Consider the following 4,399-nt stretch of genomic DNA (forward strand, 5'->3'; position numbering starts at 1 on the left):
AGTTTAACATACCTGTTACAGGTTACTTCTTATCCCGTTCATCTGATCGTTCTTTGCACCTAAGTAACATAAAACCAATACGAGTATTAACAAACCTTGGATTTCCAGCACCTTAGGTTACACATGAGTATTCATAGAACTCAACCCCTCGTTCGCCTTCTCGATTAGTTCCTTAATTAGCTAAGGCGTTAACGAAAATCAGGCAACACCTCCCCTATAACGTGCCCTATCCAAATTTTCAATTAGATCGCTAAACAATACAGCCAACCAACAACAACAACCTGCAGCATATGTTTAAGCAATTCACACCAAAAATATTCAACATTAACTGGAATAGACTCGCTCAAAACTACGATACCAAAATAGGGTGTCTAGCCTTTATTTTGCAGAACCTTTAATTATACAAAATGAGGGGTCGTGTGGATGAAACCAGAAGAACCCACACAACTTTTAGAACATATTTAATCCCTGCAACAAACCCCTACACACCTGCAACAGCACACCACAAGCACAACACTTTACTTCGACGATAATTTAACTATAACGACTCCAATTTAGATTGTCTTCGACGTCAAGCAATTCTATGAGATTTTCACATTTACAGCCACCTATAGGGAGTGTAACACACTCAATAACAACACCATAAAGTCCAAAGTGAAAGGAGAAACCTTACCTTACCCGAAATTGGCCAAAACTGCTAAATTGCGATTCGAAACTTCTCCAAACGTGCTGAAATTGCGCGGATTGTTTGTATCACTTCCTTTCTGCCCCGAATTGGAGATTTATATTATAAAACACCATTATATAACCATGGAACACCTCAAATAATTAATTCACGGAACGAAACTTGAAGTCTTACCTTGGCAGCCCCAAACCCGTAGCTCCTCTTCTTGCCCTCCAACATTTTTCTCTTCTTTTTTCTTACTTTCTTCCAAGTTTCCAAGTGTATAGCTGAAGATATGGTTCCGTAGGCATCGTAGGATATATATATACACATACATGTGGTTTAACACCGTAGATAATTAATTTGTGGAGAAAAAGTCGAGGAAGTCACCTTTAATCCTTCAAAACCGTGGCTGCCTTGTTCCTTTTGTTCTTCACGTTTCTTTCCTCTTCTTTGGCTGAACATTTTGGATGAAAAATGAATTAAGAGTCAGCCAACATGTATATATACACCTCCTTAGGATGTGACACATGGCAGCCCCCTAGGGGTGACACGTGGCAGCCACCTAGGGTGCCACTTCATCCAAGCTTCCAACCCAAAGCTACCACGTGGCAGCGTGGGGTAAAACCCAAGTAGGTGAGTCACCTTCTTGCTTGTCACCTGCTTGCTTTTCATCTGCTTGCTTCACTTTCGTAAGTTCGAAAACTAGTGTTTGCTCCCTTTTGTAGGTTCATCATCTCGTCTCCTTTTAAACGCCTATGTAATCCGTGCTTTGCAAGCTTGGTATATCCTCAAGTAGCTTAAGTATGTAAGACTTCTAAGTTAGTATCTTCCGTAGGTAAATCGAGTCCTACGACTCATTACTTGGCCTCCAATTCCTTCCGGATTCTTATGACTCTATTTCCAACCTTCTCTACTATGGGGTATCACATTCTCCCTTCCTTAGAGTCATTTGATAGTGTCTGGACAGTAGGGGTCACCTGGCCACTTTCAAGAAGGTTAGGAACATGTATCAAGGTTCAAAAGTGCGGGGTGTAACATCCTTCCCCTCTTTAGAACATTCATCCTCGAATGTTAACTCGACTTATAGGGTTTTATGAGGGTTTCAGGGGTGCTGTATAATTGTCATCTCTCAATTCAGTTAGGAGGTTATATTACCTTTATATATGGTGAACAAGTGCGGATATTTTCTCTCTATCTCCTTTTTGACTTCTCATGTCATCCTCTTTCTGGTTTTTGGTTTTGCCACAGTATCTTGACGGGAGTCACGTCCTAGTCCATGATCTTCTAATCTGTCGATCCAGGATGGCGATAGGTTTCTCTTCGCAGGATAACTCCTTTATTACATTGACTTTATCCATGGAGAATATTTTGGAAGGGTTCACTTATACATTTGCGGAGTGTTGATCCGCGAAAACTTGGATGTTGCTTCCAAATCCGACAGTAGGTCCAACTCTTAGGCAACTTTGCCTATGCCACAAATAACTTGATAAGAACCAACGTATCTCGAGCCAAGTTTTCATTTCTTGTTGAGTTCTTATTACCCTTCTTCTTGGGTGAAGCTTTCAAGAACTCCTAATCCTGAACCTCAAACTTAATGTGTCGATGTCAGTTATCTGTGTATGACTTCTATTGACTTTGGACTATGTATAGTGCAGCTTCATCCACTATAAATCAACTAGTAGGGGTTCTGCACCCTTTGCCATACGAAGCTGTCTATGGTGCCCTTCGGACACTATTATACGTAATTTTAGTAAGGGACATGTGATCACTCTAACTATTTCTTAAGTTAATAATGCAGGTCCGCAACATATTTTCTGGCGTTTGCATGGTGCATTTGTCCTGTCCATTAGTCTGAGGATAAAGTAATGTACGAAGACTTATCTGTCTTCCCAATTTTTTTTGTGTCTGATCTTCGGTAGTTAACCGTAACTTAGGCTCCTTTATCTGGGATAGTATCTATAGGGACTTCGTAAGGTCCTACCACTCTTTTACTCTATAATTTTACACCTTCTCGGCTGAGTAGGTAATCATTATTTGACGGGGTATGGGCTAATATCATTAATCCATAGGTAACATTCATCTGTCGATAGAGTGCGAAGTGAGTCTTGTTGCCCCGGTCATATAGTGGAATCTTCGACCTCGCGTATTACTTCCTGCCTTCAGTAAATGAAATTAACTGGTACCATGTTGAAGAACTGTGGCATTTAAGTGCACCATTAGTTAGTAATGAGCTAATCCTGCTTATTTTGCTTAAGTCTTTTTTTCAATTCCCTCAACGTAATTTATCGTACTTTAGGTACATAATCTCATGTCGCTTCTCCGCTGCTAGTTTAGATTCTTACATCTCGCGCGATCATACCAGCACTAACGCACTAAATTCCATCAGAATTTCAAAGTTAAGCGTGCTTGGGAGAGAGTAATACTGGGATGGGTGACCTCCCTGGGAAGTCTTCATGTCGCGTTTCACTGTAATCCTTGCAATAATAAGTGGGGCACTCAACTTAGCCCAAGATTTACCTTAGCATGGTCTCGCTAGTCTTTATGTTTTGCCTTGCCCTCTCCTCTGTTATCTTGCAACTGGTATAGGGGTAGATATTTAGTTCCACTATGACCATGTCACTAGTCCCCTACTATATTCACTCCTTTTTGTACGCACCCATTCATTAGGGTTGTCTACTGAGTAGAGCTAAAGTTCGTTCATATAGTGACCTTTATAGCCGCTTTGAGTTCTGTCTGTCATTAGCTGGCATAATCCCGAAGAAGTTTGGTATATGAGCTCGCCATCCTGTAGTAACTAGCTAGTTCTACCCGTCTTACTTAAACCATTTTACACTTTCCTTAACCCAGCTGGTAACACTTTAGATTTGTTATCTCGTGTCTTCCTTTACCTTTACGAGAATGTGAGAAGGTGCTCAACTTAACCTGAGAAATATCCTAGCATCGTTTCGCTAGGTCTTATGTGTTACCCTGCCATTTCCTCCCTTATCCTACCATGGGTGTTGGGGTATATCTTTGGTCCAATCGTGGTCATGTTTTACTTTGTCCGTAGTTCTAATTCCATCCCTATAGTTCGGCTTAACCTATCCTCATATCTCTCGGTAGGGTATCTAAAATATCATAACAGTATTGTCATTATTGGACCCCTATTCCTTTTGTTTTCCGTACTTACTCACTTAACCTGATGTCTATATATACATATCCGTAGGTCTTACAACCATTCGGATGCAGCTTGTAGGAGGTAGACGTAGTCTTTCCGTCTCCTGGTTCATTCTACTGTACACATCTTACTCATATTAAAACTTGCTTGTCCCATCTTATTATACTTCTTTCTTTTCCTTTATTCACTCTTTGCTCTTCTCATCCCCTATCATAGGAGGTTTCATGTTCCTTTTTTCTTGATTACTCATCTGTCGCAACATCCTTTACGACCAACTCTATAGCCATCAATTTGGCTTTTGGTCTAGCATGATGTCATTATCTTCCATAGTATCTCTTGGGTTATTCGATATCTTTTCATTGCTATGCCCTTTTCTTTTTATACGCACCAATCTTCTAGCGTCATGTCATTCAAGGTCTTGTTAAAACTTCTTAATGCTGTCTTACATACCATTCTAACTTCTATCCAGTTACTGGTTGCTTCCAGACCTTTCTAACTTGGTTCAACAAGGGATCTTGTTGAAGTTTAAACATCCATCTTAAATATGTTGTCACACCATTTGCGTCCACCTTACC

The 4,399-nt window shown here is 40.4% G+C and overlaps 1 pseudogene; it reads left to right on the forward strand.

Annotated features, from left to right (window-relative positions):
• Window positions 1–3,012: 3,012 nt before the first annotated feature.
• On the forward strand, window positions 3,013–3,132 carry LOC129888041 (5S ribosomal RNA; annotated as a pseudogene).
• The last annotated feature ends 1,267 nt before the right edge of the window (window positions 3,133–4,399 follow it).

The sequence above is a fragment of the Solanum dulcamara genome, chromosome 4, assembly GCF_947179165.1.
Source record: "Solanum dulcamara chromosome 4, daSolDulc1.2, whole genome shotgun sequence".
In the NCBI taxonomy this organism is placed as follows: domain Eukaryota; kingdom Viridiplantae; phylum Streptophyta; class Magnoliopsida; order Solanales; family Solanaceae; genus Solanum; species Solanum dulcamara.